Here is a 19,865-nt window from a genome sequence, read left to right as displayed (position 1 = left end):
TGTAGTAGATTGCTTTGAGATCCTCCAGTGGAAGGTTTTTGTAATAGGGTGACTGGATTCTTCTCTTAACAGGCTGGGTTGAAAACCTGAAGAGAGAGTCTAATTGAGTCATGCTCTTGCTTAAGTCACTGTACCTTGTTAAGAGTGATGAGTCATTATGGGTGTAAGGGAGTTTTTTTTTAGGAGCTGCCCAGGACCCTGCTTATTAGTTAGATTACCTCACATGGAGACTACAGAAGAGGGTGAGAATGGAAAAGAAACCATCAGCGCTGTGTGAGAGATCAGGGCTGGGGTATAAGTTCTTGCAGGAAGTAAACCCAGTCATGTACAAAGAAGCAGGCCCAACACCTGTTTCCTGCCAGTGTTTGGGCAATTTGCTTCACACTGTAATAACTTGCATGGTACCGACTCTACTTGCTAATGCTGGGGTTGCAGGTTTCTACCACAGGGTGGTATTCAAGGGTCACACCATTAACACAGAAATTGTTCCATTGGTTCTGTCGAAGTCCAACAGATGGCTGCGAATGGAGACAGAGAAATGAAGTGAACAGTCATTGGATCTCCTTATTTATTATTGGCTCGCTGAGTACGTGACTTTGCACATCAAATCGTGGCCCCAAAGTTTACCATCTATATGCATATGTATATATTACAAGTAGCCCTATTGTATTAGCTGAAGTATCAAATGGGCCCAAATCAGAATGCTATATCCAGAGAATTTCAGGCCTGAGAAATGTTCATTTTTGTGTCTGAATTTTGCACTCAGAGCCCAACTCTATTTGATCTAGCACTCCCTGTGACATGAAATCTAACTAAGGCCCCAGCCAGAAGCCTCCAAAAATGTGCTTTACACTGCTCAAGCATCAAATATCCTTCATTAAATTGATTTATAGATATAGTTCTCCTAAAGGGCACTGTGACTTTGCTCTCCATGTAACTGTTAGTTCACTTGACATGAGACTGAGTACAGTAAATGGAAAATTAAGGAAACCGCTTCTTCTCTGCAATGGCCTGCCAATGCCCAGGAGCTTTTCAGGACAACCTGCATAGCTATTTTAAAGACTTCTGAGGTTTACCTAAAGATGTGTACTGGGTTCAGCTAGTATCAAGGGTTCCCAAAATACACCTGTCCCATGCTCTCACTGTGTACTTAAAAGCATGGATAGCACAGATCAGCTTGCTTCAAGCTGGCTAAAATGGTCCTGGTCAATAAGAAAGTGAAACGACCTGCTTGAATCCTCCCCATACCTACTTGTTGCTATTGCAAGACAAGAGGACTTTGGTTATGAATATGAATCAAGTTCTCCTTTCCCTGAGATAAAGGAACTTATTCACTGGAAGCAAGGGGAAATATAGGGACTTGTTTGTACCACATGCTTTAATCTGTCTCTGTAGGGCCCAATTCTTCACTCCCTTCCCAGCCTATTTCCTTCAACCTGTCTAGTTTCACTTCTAATGCTGTCTTCCCCCATCACTTGCTCTGACTTCTGCTCTCTTCTATTGACTCCTAAACCCCTTGACTGTCCCTTATCAGCTGGATGTAATCCCACTTGCAAACTCAGAATAATTTTGTTCCATTTTTCAATTCTCCCCTTCCACTTAAGCACCTTCCTCTGACGTCAGGCTGTATTTACCTCAGCTCCTGCTCAGATGCTGGTGCCCATTTTAGCATCCTGCACTGTTCCCCACCAGCTGAAGCTGCACATTTTGTGGCAGAGCTATTCAGCTCTCCTCCCATCTGCTATAAATTGGAGGGAGAAGCATGTAGTGGGGTTGAGTGGCTTTTTGTTTTTCCAGGCATGTCATTAATGCAGCGTAACCCTAGGGTTTGAACTCAGGCTCAGCTCTAACCCTGCTTTCATCTACACACAAATCACATTAACCCACAGTACAGACCCAGGTTCTCAGGAGCACATGGAAGTAGAAAGCCTGAGCCTGACTCAAACTGGAACCCAGGGTTCTAGCCCTATTGCCTCAACGAGTAGATGCTGCCAAAACTCGCTTACAGTTCAACAGGCTTACCTTCTTTTGTCTCCTGCGCAGTCATGTTTGGTGGCCAGTCAGGTCTTCCACATATTGCACCATGACAAAGGGCTACAACAGCCACATTTTGGGAGAGTGTTAGCCTGGATATGGGTGGTTAGACTCAGACCAACATAACTCAGTGCAGATGCTGGAGACCCAAGTTGGGACCCAGAGTTTAATAGTTCCAGATGTGGGGTTAGAAATAAATGCAGCCATTCAAGACTTAGGTTAATAAACCCAGGGTAGACTAACTCAGATTCCACATTGCACTGTAGGCAAACCTTCTTTGTGTAGGCTTAAGCACATGTTCCCTTTGCAGGTGATTATTTGTCCCTTTCAATTCTTATACACCTCCTAAGATCTTCTGACACTATGTCTACAGTGTGCTCCTAACTTGAAATAAGATACCCAATGTGCACTGTGCAAATTGCATATCCCATTTTGAGTCAATTTTGAAATGGGCTATCTTGGGATTTGGCTTTGTCTACACAGTGTAAAATTTTGAAATACAGGGCTATTTAGAGGCATCCCTTACCACTAAATACTCAGGGTAGAAGGTTGCTGAAATAGCATACCCAGTATTTCAAAAAGTATTTTGAAATACCAGGCGCATTTCCTAGATGCGGAGTTACTATTTTGGGATACCTCAGTATCCCAAAATAGCTCTGCAGTGTAAACATAGCCTGAGAGTTAGGGTTGGATACAACTTAATATTTCTTATGGGTACTGTCCTAATGCGACCCAGGAGCTCTTTAAATACCTCCCTGCTGGTTTTTGCCATAGCTCAGCCAGCTCTTGCCCCAGCTGCCCACCGAGCACACGCATTTATGTTCCCTGCTGCTTAGAATGCATATTTATTGTTTTGTTACTTTAAACCATGCCAAAGCCATCAGCAAAACTACAGACCTAAAGCAACTATGTAGGCTGTGACTGAAGTGGTCAGAAAACATACATCTGGAGGGGTGTCTCATACTGTTGGAGTAACAGCTCCCCACACCCCCTACCACCACCCAATTCTGTGACCCAACATCACATACAGACTTTCAGGACTACTCTATAAGAGAGATTTTTTTCCCTCCATCTAAAATATGTTCTTCCATAAACATTTGCCCCTATCAGGCTGTACCCTCTTCAGCTGCCCAAGCCAAAGTGCAGGACATTCCACCTCTCCTTCTCATTTTCGAACATGATTCTTTGTTTGAAAAAGGAGATTGGTGCATCAAAAGAGCTCTACGTCTGGCACGGTGGAAAGGCTACCTTGCACTAATCAAAGGCAGAACATTCCAAGTGGGACCTCACGTTGCTTATTCAGACTGCCCTCTGGTGCCTATTGGTACAGCAGCACAGGTGTTACCCTTCCCTGCAAGAATACCAAGGGAAAAGACGTAGAACAAAGTGTCAAAATTCACCTAACCTCTCCACCCACCTCTCCCAGCCTGTTGTATTAAGCAGAGCACTGACACGCCATGTTAACTTTGTGAGGCAAGTGGGGGTCCTTTGCTTTGTTTTTACAAGTGACTTTTTATAAATGACTATATATTTTATCCTCTTGCCACAAGGTACGTTACAGTGACTCTCGTGTTTCTCTTCCCATTGTTGAGATAGTGAGAGTTGTGGTTAATGTAGATGAGAGCTGGTTGGAGAAAGAGTTCAGGCAAAAGTGTTTTTAAATGAAAATTCAAAAACAGGTTACCTTATATCTGTGGTTCATTGATTTCCTCTATTCTATTTTACTCCGACCAGCAATTTCATTGGTTAATATTAGCTGAACAGCTGACTGTCAAACATTTATGACTGACAACAGGTGCTAGGTCAACACAGTGCTTGGAATCTGGCACAGCCTGATCTCGCCTCTCTGGCACAGGCCTTGCTATTATATCAGGAAGGGCCTAGCAACTTTGCTGTGATGTCCCTTCCACACATGCCTGTCTCCACTGCCCAAGGGACATGTAGAGCTGTGGTGAGTGCTGGGGGTCGCTGAGCAGAAAGAGGAGAGCAGTGACTTGCAAGAATCCAAAATCAGTGAGACACCTTAATGGGAGTATTGCTGCTTCGTGGAACGGGTAAGTGGAAGACTTTAATGGAGCACTGAGTTTGCTGTTTTATGGAGCTACTCTCAGAGGAGTCAGCGGCAGGAAAACTATCAAATGTCAGTGGTGCAGAAATGTAGCAGATATGGATTCCTGTTTACTAGTATATCTGCAGTAGGCTTGCTCCGTAAATTACAGTACTGCAAAGCAGAGTACGATGTATTTGCATTAATTTTCATCAGTGTTGTCTAATTCAGAGTGCTTCAGTGCAGAGTCACTTTTGATTCCAGTGGTGATTAAGTAGAGATGACTTGTTTAATAATAATCAGGGAAAATACATAAAAACAAATCAAACATGCTGACTGCATGGAGGTGGGGAGCAGCAATGTTGCTCTACTTGAAAAGTATCTGTTTGCTCCATGGTAATATTATGAAGTATTTTGCCTGCTTTCATGTGACAGTGGTTCTTTAAATCTTCATAGTTTGTTCTAGTGAAACTACAAAAAACCTACCCGATGATTATTTAGACTAAAAGTAGCAGAGAAGAGAGGGAGCTGGAAGACCTGCCGTACTTTATAATAGCATTTATATCATTCTATTGCTCAGTCTTTCTTGAACAGAGAGTTGCCATTTCTGAGTGCAGAGGACAACCATTATTAAGCAGATCAGAAGAAATTGTTATGCCACACTATGCATGTTGATTGAATAAAATTGCATGTGTGCATAAAATTAGAGAGGTGGCAAATCGACTGAGTGAATGTAGCAGGCTCCTTTGCAATGGGTGATAGGGTTGCTGCTTGCAGTTTGTTTGAAATCAGCTGCATGTGTTACTTCTAAACTAGAAAAAAGAAACCTGAATGGCCAGTGAAAAAAACAGTACAGTGTTTGCTTCTTTGAAACGTAGCTTACCAAAAAAAAAAAAAAAAATCAGACCTCTCACCCTCTTCCAAGAGACTTGCGGCCTGAATCTTTAGGACTATTTCTATTTATATTGTTGGTATTTGCATCACAAACCTTGATACTTTTCACCGAAGGATGCAGTGCGTGACAAAGAATTTGGGCCAAATAAGTGCAATGAAAAGTGGACATGGAATGTCATGTGTGACTGTCAGATGCTCCTCAGTGCATAGTCCAGCTTTTACTTCAATTTATTGTTCATGAAAGTGAGGTACTAACTTGATCTAAACATGTCCCAGTAGGCTCTTTAAGCTTTCTCCACCAGCTCTGTCAACAGTTTAGTTTAGTGGTGTTACAGATACTGAGATGCATGATTACTTCAACAATTATTAACCTATGCAACTGTGAGGTTTCTTTATTATTGCACTCTTCTTGCTCCATCCTCCCCAATGCTACTCATCAGACTTAGTTGTTGCATAGGAATCATGGGACTGTAGGGATAGAAGAGACCTCAAAATGTCATCTAGTCCAGCCCCTTTCATTGAGGCAGGGCCAATAAATGTAGACCATCTCTGACAGGAGTATGTCCCACCCATTCTTAAGAACCTCCAATGGGACGATTCCACAGCTTCCTTGGGAACCTGTCCCGGTCAGATTTCCTAAACTTTTTGTCACATTGACCGTGTCTACACTAGCCCCAAACTTTGAAATGGCCACGCAAATGGCCATTTCGAAGTTTACTAAAGAAGCGCTGAAATGCATATTCAGCACTTCATTAGCACGCGGGTGGCCGCGGAACTTCGAAATTGACAATTTCAAAGTGCCATGGCCGCCCGCATGCTAATGAAGCGCTGAATATGCATTTCAGCGCTTCATTAGTAAACTTCGAAATGGCCATTTGCGTGGCCATTTCGAAGTTTGGGGCTAGTGTAAACGTAGCCATTGACTGCTCTCTTTCGGACTCACTGCAAGTTTTGCACATATTTCCTAAAGTTGAGCTTCTGAGAACTGAACACAGAACTTCAGCTGAGGTGCCTGGTGCCAAGTAAAGTGGGGAGCTATTGCCCATGTTTTACCTACAACGCCACTGTTAGTACATCCCAGAATATTAGCCTTTTTCACAATTTCATCACATTGTTGGTTCATGTTCAGTTTGTGATTCGCTATAAGCTCCAGACCCTCATGCACAGCACTACCATCTACAGCACTGTGCTTTAACTCCAACTGCAAATTCTTCACAGAAGGGGCCATGTCTTCTAAGAGCCCACTAAGCAAGATAAGTGTTTCTAATGCTGCTAGACAATATTGACCTGCCATGGTCCAGCAAATTCATTCAGCACCCCAGGATGCCAGATTAGGAGTGTACGCCCCCTCCAGCCTCTGCTGTGGCAATACTTCATTTGCAACATTACACAATATTCTGGTGATGGGAACTCAATGTAGACTATGATAAGTTCATCCTCACACAAGTTCTTAGCTGGACTTTACTTGGGTTCCTTGTATACTTCTGGTCACCTTATCAGCTTGGGTTCATTTCACCATATTCATGAAAGGGGCTGCATCCACTCAGCTCTACCTATCCCCCACTATTGCTGCTAGTTTTAGAAATACAAGTAAGCTCATAGCACTTTCAGATCTAATTGCTTAGCAGTGAATAATGAAATCACTTGCAACTATACAGTTAGGATGGTGTGTCCATAAATGCTCCACAGAGGTCTAATGCTACTTTCCTTGAAATCAGTGAGAGCCAATTACTTCAGAGTTCAGCCGTTCCTATGTGTTTCTGAAAATCCCAACCATAATTAATAAGAGGGAGGTTTGGGAAGACATGGTGACATGGAATTCAGTGCTCAAGTCTCCATTGAGATAATCTGTGCTTTAGGGCTTATCTTCACATACAGTGCTACAGTGACATAGTTGTGCCTCTGTAGCATTTCAGTGAAGAGGTTCTTTTTCTGATAGGAGAGTCCTTAACAGAATTAATCCACTGAGGTGGTAGCTATGTCAACAGGAGAAGTTATGTAGGGTTACACTGATGTAACTTCATTGGTCAGGGCTATGCATTTTTCATGAGTGATGTTGCTATACTAAGGTCACATCTATACTTACACTTGGGTCAACACACCAGAACTTGATCTTCCAGGGTTGATTAAGTGCATCTAATAGGGATGAGTTAAATCAAATTTTGAGGGCACTCCCAAAGACATTACTCCTGAGAGTCACGAGGAAGTGAAGTGAAGTCAACGTGAATATTTCTCCCATGGACAACCCACTGGGGGGACAGCATCAAAGTTCGAATCAAGGTACATCAAGTCCAGCTACACAATATAACATAGCTGCAGTTGTGTATTTTAATTCAAACGTATCCCCTAATGCAGACCTGGCCTAATATAGGTCTGTAGTTTAAACCTGGCCTCAGAAAATGTCACTGTAAGTGGTTTATTGGTGATCGTCAGTTTGGATAATAACCGTTAATGACTTCTGCCATGTCTTTTTCTAAAACTCAGTGATTTAGCTGTTATAAATTATTTAGTAAACATAAATTTAATCTCTGATTAGTAGACTTCATTGTCACTAGACCAGTTGAGGATCTGGGTCGATGGCTTTACAAAATGTCTTATATTCAAGTGTATATTGCAAACTATACATGTATTGGTTTGGGGCCTTATCAATATACCTTGTGCTAAGGAAATGATGAAAAGGAGAGAACATGCCACAAAACAGCAAAGAGATTAGAATCCTAATTTTTGTGTAACGTGAAATTTTCCAGAGCTATGAAATTTTTAGGTGACAAATCTTCCACATTCCATGCAGAAATTTTCAAACCAGCTGTGTATTTAAATCAAAAGTTAGATGTTTCCAAAGAAATTTTACAACTGACCTCTCAAACTGGCACAACTATGAAGTTACTGCAATGTCTTCATAATTTTATTTTTTTATTAAAATTATGTTTCAATTTCATAGAAACTTGACCATATAGTTTTCTAGGATATTATATTACGTTGTGTAGTACATTACACTCATAACTTACCCTGTCATCACATTCTATTAATTTCTCTAGTTTTTAGCTGGTGAATAATGCTTCCACATTTTGTGAGAACACTGTAAACACACTATCTGGCCAAAGTGATTTTAATTGGGTGATAAGGAAAGGGAATAATGTACCCCAGCATGAACAGAGTAAATCTCCAGGTAGTATGTCCATGGATAAACATTGTAGGGGTAGTGTGAGAAGATAAATCAAAGGATGCCTCTGAGGATAAGTGTATTATAAGCATCTGCTATACAGCTTATAGAAGCTAAGGAATTGTGTGTGTATGCATAAAATAGCTTAACAGACCTGTATTTCCAAAAAATAGTCCTATTATAACAGGGACATACGTAAACTAGTCAAAATGGTGAGAGTTTCAGGATGTAACCAAATGAACAAGCAAACTATATCATCACCAGTCATATGCAGATTATTGAATGTGTAAGCCATTTATTAAACACATTGGAATAGAATATGTGAATGTATGTGAAGGAAAAGGGCTTCTATGTAATTCTGGATCTGTGATGTATCCTGCATGCACCCTCTGTGCTTAAATCTAATCAACTCAACATAGCCAAACAAAAAAAAAACCTGAATAATGAAGTCTAGAGTCAAACTGAGTTCTTGATAAGCCAAGTCAAAGGATGTCTCAAGGGAAATTCCACTGGCAGTTCTGGCCCCTTCCCTATAGCCACTGCCAGAAGAGAGATTAGAGAGAGGGAGATGCTGGGAAAGGAAATGCAGGGTAGATTTTCTGTGATATGATGTTTCATGAGCAAAGACCTTTTTCTGGATGGGATTTTTTTCATAGATTTTTTTTCTCTGTGTTCCCAGTTGAGGAATGATGTTGACAGTGAGAAAGAGGCATGATGGAAAGCAGCTCAGATACAGACATGAAGGTCCTTGCATTGAGTTTCCAATGTAGTGTAAAGGCCTAACGTGGAGGTGAGGTGACAACCAGTACTGGGTTACGTTTGGACTGCAGAGAAAAAAATATTAGTTTGTCTGACACAATAGAAAATATTTGGATAGAAGTGAAGGGAAATAAATATATTCATAGTGTCATAGATCCTCTAGGCAGCATTGCATTTAAAATGGTTCTTGATTTGCCTTCTTTAAGAGAGGAAAATAGGGAGGCAGGAACTTGAGTTTGTAATAACTGTGTACTATGTTTGCTGCATATAGTCTATATAATGCAAGACTAGTCTGGACCTACATTAAATATTACAGCAGAGTTGCCAGATTTAGGGTTGCAAATTGTTTGTCATTGTTGTTACTGGTAGTATAATATGCCCAGACTGGAGCCTGGGTCTCCATTGTGCTAGACACAGGTTTACCTTCATGTTTTCATATGCTCTTTACTTTTGGAACTTCCATGTTTTCCAGGTGAGTGTTTCAATGCTCAGTCTTTCTCCTAAAGTAAGTACAGTGTGTGCCACCTCTACAAGGATGAGTTGTCCGGTTCATTACACTTTCTTTTACTAAACAATTTTTAACACAAGTTGAATAGAAGCATTGTGAAATTAATCAAATAGGGTATTTGAAAAATCTATTCATTTTTGTCATTTCAGTTTTAAAACTTGGCAGATGCGTATTGTTTAATTAGCTGGCAACATTTGTTGCCTTTTTTTTAATATAGCTCCTAAGGCCTGATCGACAATCCACTGAAGTCAAAAGAAGAATGTATTTTCTTTTTTAATTTGTATTAAATATGTAAAAGATTCTATACTGAAAAGTATTTTCAAAGAAACCTTAAGGTTAAAAGCAAAGCAGCCAGAAAATGACAAAGATAAGGCTGTCTGGGTAGCCTTAACACTCTCCCTATTGTACATATTCTTTATAATGCATGAATTATATGATCACATAATTTTTAAGGGTGTTTTAGCCTTCCATTCAATAATCAAGCAGAATGGTGCAGGAATTCTGAGACTGGGAGCATGCTCCCCTGGGGGTACATAATGTATGTGTGTGGGGGGCATGAGTAGCTTTAGGACAGCAGTGGCTGCTGGCTGGGTGCCCAGCTCTGAAGGCAGCACCACTGCCAACAGCAGAGAAGTAAGGGTGACATGTTGCGGTATCCTCAGTGGCCAAGATGAATGGCATATAGTGAAAGAGGCAACAGTACAGAGGACTGCAGTGGGACTATTAGAACTGCTTATGTGAGTAAGGGTAGTCACAAACAGGTGTGAAGTGACCATGGAATCATATTAGTGTCTATGTTTGAGATAGAGTTTTACATCTTAAGAAACAGAGAAATAACGCCTGGAAGGCTTTGTGTGTGCCTGTTGCTTCCTTCATATTAGTCAAATAGATATCAGCTGTGGGGTTTAGCTTGGGATTTTTTGTGATTGACTCTTGACATTAAACTACAGCCTAAGATTTGACACTTGGACAAGACAGCATCTTGCACTTTAAATGGTGTCTTCTCCTGCGAAACAAGATCTTTTTTGTTTTTGTGTACAAACACTCCCAGTCTGGTGGCTCACAATGGTTGCATAAAATCTGCTTATTGTATCCTTTGATATAATTAATAAGCTGATACTAACTGGATTATAGAAATACTTGTTATTCAAACTAATGTTGGCATCCTAGGATTATACTTCAGGACTCCCAGACCACTAAACAACACTGTATTAAAATCTGTAATGCAGTTTCCATAGTGTTTCATTACATTTCACACTCATTAAATCCTTAGTCTTTGGAGCCTTGTATTTTAATGATCATATAATTGTTCTAATACAGCTAATTCCAATGTGGGTAAATGTAGCTGGGAATCAAGGTTATGTGGTTTTATATAAGAGAGAAAATGGGTATATGGGAGACATAATTATATTTGGAATGGAATGGCTTCAAAATTTATTATAATCTGATAGACCAGTGAAAACAGTTCCTTAGATTCCACATAACAAATGGTACTTAGAAAAGCTCTTAAAAGTAATTCTTAGTCATGGATCTCAAAGTACTTTAGAAAGTGTAAGTAAGTAGCAATATCTTGGTTTTCATAGCTGGGGAAACCTGAGGCACAGAAAAGTGAAGTGGCATGTTCAAAGCCTCTAATGAGGCCAGAGGAAGGATCCCAGCCAGGTCTTCAGACGTGCAGCTCTATCTACTTCCTTCCCTCATCTGTAGGATTTTAAAGCTTCCAATCCATCACTGTGAAACATTTCTAAAATAGGCATCTTGTTGACTGGCGCAAGAGAAAAAATCTCAGATGTTGCCCTCAGAGCTGTGCATGAATATCTAAGAGTGGGATTTCAGCCTTGATGCTTCATTTTGCTGACACTGCAGGAGCAAACAAAAACAACCACATGGTATTCCCAGAGCTGCCCGGAGTTGGTGTCAATGAATAAGTAAAGGTTATTTGTCATGACAAGTTGTATCTTGTATATTACATCTAAGCTGTTGTTAAACAAGAAAATCTCTGCTGATTTTAGATTCCCTTTAAGTATATACAATACTAAAATCATGGTCCTTTAATGCCAGAGAAGAAGGAAAGATTCTCGGGATGAGCACAGAAGAGTGGGGACTGTGGTACAAAAGATTAGTCAGTAAAACATTGTGATCAACAAAATTCCCAGGCACTGACACATTGCTTTAATAAGCTTTCCACTTGGGTGGGAAGCTCTTGTTTTTAACAATCCCCCTGGTGGGAAAAAAAAATGAATTCCAAAATGGAGGCCATACCAGGTGGCATGGTCATGCGTCTTTCTAGACCAGTCGTCCTCAAAATGTGGTCTGTGGCATGCTAGTGGGCCATGCCTATCTTGCAGCTGGACCCTAGGCTTGGGGCTTGCCCCTTCACTCCCTCTCTATAGGGGTTCCCCACCACTGCCATAAATAAAAATAATGTTGAAACCTTTTGTTTTGGACATATTTTACTTTACAGATTTTACTTCATTTAACACAAAGATTTAAAATATATACCCCTTTCTTATAAAATATAAAAATACGATCTAACTATATGTTCTCCCTTATGTTATAGTTACATATTGACGTTTTTATGATCCACTACCCTAATATGAATAATTCAGTATTCACAGTATTTAGAGATAAGTGAAGGCATTTTGCCATCCTGGGTAGTTGTCTAGAGGTTCACTGAAAGATTTGTGTTGAACGGGGTTGGCCTCAGCCAAAAATTTTGAGAATGACTCTTCTAGACTATCCACCTCCCAGACCTGCAGGACAAATAAAACCATTTCCAAGCCATCAGATTGATTGCTCAGTCATATATGGTAGATAACCCTGTCCTTGGGATTATTCCAAGAGCACCAGTAATGGTTGTCATTAGCACCTTTAAAACTATTAACAGACATACATGTCCTATTTCCAACTTCACACAGAAGAATGGTACACACAAAAATATGATATACAGATTCAGCAGATTATAGTATTAAAATGATAGGTTACAAGAGACATTTTATCCAAAGCATTTCTGAGTTAATGCATCTTTATATTCATAACCCAATTTCTATAAAGCATGGGGGAGCGGTTATCACACACACTTTGAACTGTCCCTTACAGGTGGTGGCACAGTTAAGTTTTTGATATGAACAAATCTATCCAAAAGATAACAAAAAAGGTCCTCACACCCAGGAAAATGATGTTTTTCATGTAGTAAAGGTAGGACAGATTAACCAAACTAGTCACTGTCTGCAAAAGATCCACTCTTCATGACATTACTGTTGCCCAGGAAGAACCAAAAAAAGTCATCTTTTTATCCAGAACAGCCACAACATGAGATTTCAGATAGTCGGTTTGGTGTGTTTGTTCAAATCTGGCAGGGGATTCATGCTAATGGTGCACTAAATGTCCTTTCTTTTGGGTCATCAGTAAAATATCATGACCTTGTGAGGAGCAGAGAGAGCTCTGCACCATGTAGGAGGAGAGCCATACTATGTACAGTCTACATCTGTGTACACTTTTCTGACTTACACAGCAGCTTCAGTATGGCATTGGAACTGACACTTGGTACGTGCAACAGAAAGACATTAGCTAGGTGTGGGAAATGTAGCTTTCATTAGTGCAGTCACACAAGGGATGCTCTGTATGAAACTACCGGGTGAACTAACCCACTTTTGTCAAGGGAGATAAGGCCCAGAGACAAGCCCCGACTGAAAATCTCCCTACAAGCAGCATTGTTACGAGGATATTTGGGGAATATTAGTGTGGTGCCACCTGGCTTTGGAACAACTAGGAAATCTACATGAGCAGCATGACTCAGATTGTTTTATTTTTATGGCACCCAGGGAAATCCATGAAAAGGAACAAGACCAAAGTCGAGGACTTCAGTGCCTGGGGTGGGAGTCTGTAACCTGAGCCTTGTCACCAAAGGTTTATAGCCTTTGAGCATCGGCCGGGAGGCTTGGGCTTCAGCTTTAGTCCCAGGCCCCAGCAAATCTAATGCCAACCCTGGTGATCCCACTAAAACAGAGGAACTGCTGATCTGTTTGTACTTATAGTGCAAGTGGCAGTTAACGGAAGGAGAAAGAGAGAAATAGTGGGATGTTTTGAACGGCAGTGCCTTTTTCTTTACATCACATGCTTGCTTGCATGACAGAAGGATAGGAAGAATGGGGTAGTAGAGCAGGCACTGAACCAAGCCATGGGACCTGTGGTTCCATTCCTAACTCAGCGACAAACTTTGTGTGACTTTCGGCAAATTGTTTGCCCTACTGGCCACACGTAAGACAATCCAGGATGGTGTTACCAAGATGAAATCACCTGTGAATGATAGCATTTTCTTTCCTTGCTGAGTATTTCCAAAGACCTGTATGAAACTTTCCCAAATTTTTGAGAATTCATTCCTCCATGAGACTGACCACACAGTACTTCACTCTTACTGCAGTGTTCATCTCTGAAATGGCTATTGCCTAGGAACTTGTCTGACACACACAGAATGGGATAGAAGAGGCGTGTGGCTCTGACATTGTATCGTGTTGGTCTATTTTTCTCTACGACTCATGCATGAACAATCTAAATTTCCTGCTCACTGCCCTCCTATTACAACAGAAATGAATGTGGAACTGAGCAGCTTTAAGGCTTTTGGTCAGTGTTGGGCATGGTTGAAGTGCTACAAGTGAAAATGTCAAGTGGAGTGAGACATATCACTTTATTGATAGGCTCTGTGGGTTTTACTTGTGCAAGAGGCTCTAACAGTAGCTTACAACTTTCTAAGTTAGCAAAAGCAGGGGAGAAGAACTAGACATCTTGTCAATCTTAGAAATCCTTTGCTTGTATTCATCATTGTTCTCCAACCACTGAAAATATAGCCGTGATTCTAAAGGAAACTGCTATAGTACCAGTATAAAAAGACAGTCAAGATTAGACTTGAAATTAGAATAGAGAGTAGCTACCACAAAAGGAGAATGAAATCCTGTTGGAAAAAGATGCTAGACACATTGTAAAGATTTACTCTGCAGATGCAATATAATCACAGTGCAAATGATGGGAGACCTGGTGTTGTGCAGCGTGGGGAGGAGCAGAGGGACTCTTTCCAGTCCATGTTTATGTTGTTTTAAAAATACATATATCATCTTACAAGGCAGGTGGGGACCAGGGCTTGGAATCATTCTAGGCACCCCACAAATTATACAAACCTGCCACTGTTGGTTCTGTCCCAGGTCGAGCTGAGCAAATACTGCAAAAATGACATTAACAAAAATCTCTGCCAGTTGCAAAGAGCTGTTAGTTCAACCAAAGTCACGGTCCCTTCTGTGAATATTTATGCAAATCAAGATTTATTTGAGGACTCTCTGTCCTTCATACAAATACAAGCTTGTATCTGAACATGGTGTTCATCAGCTGCAAATATGGGTTTGCACTATTTCTTCTGGAAGGGCTCACGCCTTGTTTATGTAATTTTCAGTATCAAGTATGGAGAAGAAACAATCATCTGCAGAGATCCTTGAAACTCATTTTATTTGCCATTACATTTAATTTTAGTTTTTGGTAATGTCACGTTATTTCATTTTCTCTAGCCTTGGAGGGTGGGATGCCCTAGGGAGGGCTTCAGTCCTGCCCTTGGGAAATGGAATGCTCAGGAGTGGTGGTTGCAAAATATGCCCTCCCCCTCATTCATTCCAAGTGGCAGCTTCTATGCCACGGGGCTGGACTTGGCTCCCTCCTCAAGACACTACGATCAGACACACACACAGAGTCACAGTGCTGCTCAGGGTTTGCCCAGTCGCCACCTCTCCATCATGACAATCATTGTGATAAAGGTTGCAACACCGCTCATTGAAATTTGCCATGCTTGACCCCAGTCATGAGGGAGAGGCAGCTGGGTGAAACCTGAGCAGCACTCAGCCCAGTCCTGCAGGGCAAGAGCCATACAATCTACTGCTGTGGGGTGAGGTATGTATTTGCTGTGGTTTTATATACCCTTTTTTATTATTTTACATTTGCAAAAAAATCATGTGACTTAGATAGCCAAACATACAACAAATAATGAACAGCAGTCAGAGAGACATGCGTACATGGAATTGCTGGAGTCAAAGTTAGGAGCAATAAATACGTTATAAATCAAAGTCGTTTTTCTGAGTAGAAGATAAAGGGCTAAAATCACTGCATAAACTCTTTGATCAGCTCACTGAGCTCCTGCTGCCAGTTGCCAGGAGATCTTTGGAAATAAAATACGAAGACTAGGTTTTGAGATATGTAGTTATTAGTTTTATTGATCACAGTTGCATTGCATGTTTATCCATGCAATACTGACTGAACTCAGTGCACTGACTTCAATGGAGCTATGCTGGTTTACACTGTAAGCAATATAGCTCACTAAGCATGCACCTACAGTCTATTACTGTTAAAATATGAGTTTTCTGGGAACAGGCTTTTTATCATTACAAAATCCTAGTCATGGATCTGGAAGTTATCTTCCCAGGTCATTATGAAAGGCAATCTCTTACTAGCTTGGCTGAGGTAGTGAGAAATGTGTTAAAAAACTTTTCTCAGCCAAGAGTCACTTCAGAATAACCAGTTTAGGAAGAAACTCAATTTGGCAGCATATTCCAGGCAGTCCTGATAAATTGTATCTACTCTATATGAGTTACAACTGGATGGGCAAAAGTGGCCCAGGGCTTAGTGTTAAATGTCCCCTGGGCCTTGAAATTCACTCTGCAGTGCTGCGAAGATAGAAAACATTATGTAACAAGTCCACAGATCCCGAGCAGGCATTCAGGACAAGAGAAGAAGTTCATTGGCTCAACTGCCTTTGTTGTTTCTTCTGCTAATACTGCTGCTCAGAAGTTCACAGGTGGGAATGATGACCGCCTAAAGGCCAGTCTACTCACACCGCATAGCACTGATGCACCTGTGCCACTGCAATACATCTGGTGTAGACACTGTGCTCTGACAGGAGAGACCTGTCCCACTGGAATAATCAAACCACCTCTGCAGTGGCATCAAGAGCTCTTCTGACAACCTAGAAACTGTCCATACCATCATTTATGTTAGCATAACTTAGGACACTCAGGGAAGTGGTTTATTCACATCTCTGGGGGATAGAAGTGCTGCTGGTGTAAGGTAGACAGAGTGTTAGTCTTGCAGGCCACGCTAAAAAAGGCAACGTTGTAAAATGATAGTGTTGGTGCATGCCTGGTAAAATGTCCTTGTCTGATGATAGAGCACTGAAATCAGTGTCCTACTGAAACAAAAGAAATGTTACCATCTATACCAAAAAGCAGAATTACAGCCTTATTGGACTTCAGTATACCCATGCAGAACTAGTGCTGCAGGCTACAGTTAATTTTTACTAATCAATTAATCCAGAAAGAGCTGAATTCATTCTCTCGTCTGAGCCACATGAATTTTGTTGTGTGCACAAATATGACGGTGATGTGGGGCTTTTGTCTTCCGTTGTTTTCCTTTGTGAGCTCCTTCGAGAGAGTACAGATTGTTTGGTTTTACCCACACAGTTCATGGAGCACTTACGATGAGATATACCAGATACCATGGTAGCCCTATATCGGTTCTATGGTTATTGAAAGGTATGTTGAGGTTTATAGCAATGAAGATAGGTCTGAATAGAGGCAATATTTATTAAAGCATCTTAGAGCAGAACAAGACACAATGTGTTTTATTCCAGTCTTAACCGACATGTTGCTAGCAAGCACTCACATGTAATAATCTGTGCTACATACCAGACATAAACAAGAGGCCATAGTTGTCAGCTAAATGGTACAAAGGATGCCATATGGCTAAAATTTGAGATCTTTTGCTCTGCCTCTTGAGTTCAAGGAGAAGTTCTGTTAGGCTACGGTTTCATTGACAAAACTTGTGGAACATCCACACGCAAAATGCATTTTGTCAACAGTTTGTTGACAAAACTCAGCACTATCTCCAGTCTGCATCTCAGCCATGAGGCATAACACCACAGGCAACAGATTCTGCTGACACAAAAGCTCTGTGGACATTCTGGGGGCCTTCTTTCAACAGAAAGGCATCCAGAACAATGGGCAGCCCTGTCTGCTGTGCTTCCAGGTGCCTATTTTGTAGAAAGAGTAGCCAGGCAGTCCGGCCACTCTGTCAACAGAGCGGAGCGCTCTTCCAATTTCCTTTTGTGTGTGGCCTCACTCTCGCAACGGAAGTTTTGTTGGGAAATCCTTCCGACAGTGATGTCTGTTGATAGATCTCTGTAGTGTAACTGTAGCCTTAGATTTAGCAGCCTTGCAGCTTTGTAAGTATACTGAAAGATGGGATGATCATGCATGCCTGAGCAGGTCCATTCCATCTGGTAGAGGGCAGCAATGTGCATAACTAGAGTTGGGCGGAAATCAGTTTTCCCTTTATAAAACGATGGTACGCCCACATCTTGAGTACTGCGTGCAGATGTGGTCTCCTCACCTCAGAAAAGAGATATTGGAGTTAGAAAAGGTTCAGAAAAGGGCAACTAAAATGATTAAGGGTTTGGAACAGGTCCCATATGAGGAGAGGCTAGAGAGACTGGGACTTTTCAGTCTAGAAAAGAGGAGACTGAGGGGCAATATGATAGAGATATATAAAATCATGAATGGTGTGGAGAAAGTGAATACAGAAAAGTTATTTACTTGTTCCCATAATATAAGAACTAGAGGACACCAAATGAAATGAATGGGTAGCATGTTCAAAATTAATAAAAGAAAGTTTTTCTTCACACAGCACACAGTCAACCTGTGGAACTCCTTACCAGAGGACGCTGTGAAGGCCAGGACTCTAACAGAGTTTAAAAAAGAGCTCGATAAATATTTGGAGGTTAGGTCCATAGATGGCTATTAGCAAGGGGTAAGGTATAGTGCCTAGCCTTTTGTCGAAGGCGGGAGATGAATGGAAGGAGACAAGTCACTTGACCATTGTCTTCGGTTCACCTCCTCTAGGGCACCTGGCACTGGCTACTGTCGGCAGACAGGATACTGGGCTAGGTGGACCTTTGGTCTCACCCAGTATGGTCATTCTTATGTTCTTATGCTCACAGGAATTTCTGAGATTTCAAAAACTTGTCCTGTCCTAAATTGGGATGAGAAGTCATGATCTCAAAAAATAAAATTGAAACTCTTAAAAAGTTTCCAGTCTGGTCAGTGCAAATGTTTAACTTTAATTTTGACCCTTTTAATTATAGTTTTACAATACATTAAATACCTAAACAAAATAATTTTGATCCAAAAACCCAGAACATCAAATGGAACATAATTTTGAGACTTTTTCTTCAGAATATTTCCAAGCAGGAAATAGGTCAAAACCATCATTTTCCTGCAAACAGCTTTGACGAATTGACACTTTTGGACCAAAACAAAAGGTTCATCAAAAAAAAATTCCAGAACAGGACTACTCAGCTGTAACATGCCCAGGCCCATTGACAGAGAAGGAAAGATAGTTGTTGCCCATGGACCCAGAGCTCCAGGTGCTGCTCTTGCTACTTTGGCAGCAGCAGTGGTCTAGAGCTCTGGGCCCCTATGAAGTACCACAGTAGTGCTGATCCAGCTGTGAGGGAAGAGGGGGAGGTCCAGCACCAGAATGCAGGCAGCACTGACAGCCAATTGCTCTTGGCCCCACCCCTTCTGGGGCATGGAGCTGGGCTCCCCTCCCATCATGCTTCAGGGCTCACAGTGACTGTTGTGACAGTAAGAGTTCTACTATTAAAGCTGCAAGATCATGTGAGTCGGACAATAAATAAGTTTTCAGACTAGTGGCTTGGCACGGTACATATATGAAAGGTCACAGGCTGCTTCAGGGGGTGGAGTCATTAAAATGTATTTAATTTAAAAAAAAACCCTCAAACCTTTGGTCAGATGATTTGAAGTCAAGTTTCTTGTTTTTCTTATAATAAACTGTGGACTCATTAAAAAGAGTTAAAAGAACATTAGGACCTCTCCTTCTGTGGCTCAGTTCAGACCTGCAGCAGCAGTAGAGCTTGTAGAAATTTTGGTTTTTCAAAAAAATAATTTTCTAAGAAAATATTTGAAGTTTCATTCAAAATTTGGATTTCCTTTCTACTCCAATTTTTCATGTGAAAATTTCTAAGCTCTATTTTTTTTTCAAAATCAAACACATTTAATTTTTTAAAAAGTAGTTTTGAGAGTTAAGGCTTTTTCTATTTCTCTCCCTCTTAGTGGGTGCATCTGCACTAGCCAGCTACTTCAAAGTAGCCAGCACAACATCGAAATAGCATGCGTCGCGTCTACACGCGCCATGAGCTATTTCGATGTTGAAATCGACGGTAGGCAGCGAGACGTCGAAATCGCTATTCCCATCTGGGAATAGCACCCTACTTTGACTTTCAATGTCAAAGTAGGGCGTGTGTAGACGATCCGTGTCCTGCTACTTCGAAATAGTGGGGTCCTCCATGGTGGCCATCAGCTGAGGGGTTGAGAGACGCTCTGCCCAGCCCCTGCGGGGCTCTATGGTCA

At 41.2% G+C, this 19,865-nt stretch overlaps 1 protein-coding gene across 7 annotated transcripts in view; it reads left to right on the top strand.

The window, feature by feature from the left end:
- The first annotated feature begins 3,900 nt into the window (after positions 1–3,900).
- Positions 3,901–19,865, top strand: part of ARPP21 (cAMP regulated phosphoprotein 21) — a 292,758-nt gene continuing 276,793 nt past the window's right edge. For 4 of the 7 annotated variants that reach the window (XR_012644549.1, XM_074988190.1, XM_074988187.1 and 1 more), the window contains exon 1: positions 3,901–4,088. The gene's annotated coding sequence lies outside the window, so the exon portion shown is untranslated. The remainder of the gene's footprint in view (positions 4,089–19,865) is intronic. The other 3 variants (XM_074988193.1, XM_074988192.1, XM_074988191.1) reach the window with 2 other exon arrangements.

This window comes from Carettochelys insculpta, chromosome 2 (genome assembly GCF_033958435.1).
Source record: "Carettochelys insculpta isolate YL-2023 chromosome 2, ASM3395843v1, whole genome shotgun sequence".
NCBI classification, from domain to species: domain Eukaryota; kingdom Metazoa; phylum Chordata; order Testudines; family Carettochelyidae; genus Carettochelys; species Carettochelys insculpta.
Note: the sequence above shows the minus strand (reverse complement) of the source record. Positions and strands in the feature narration are given on the sequence as shown.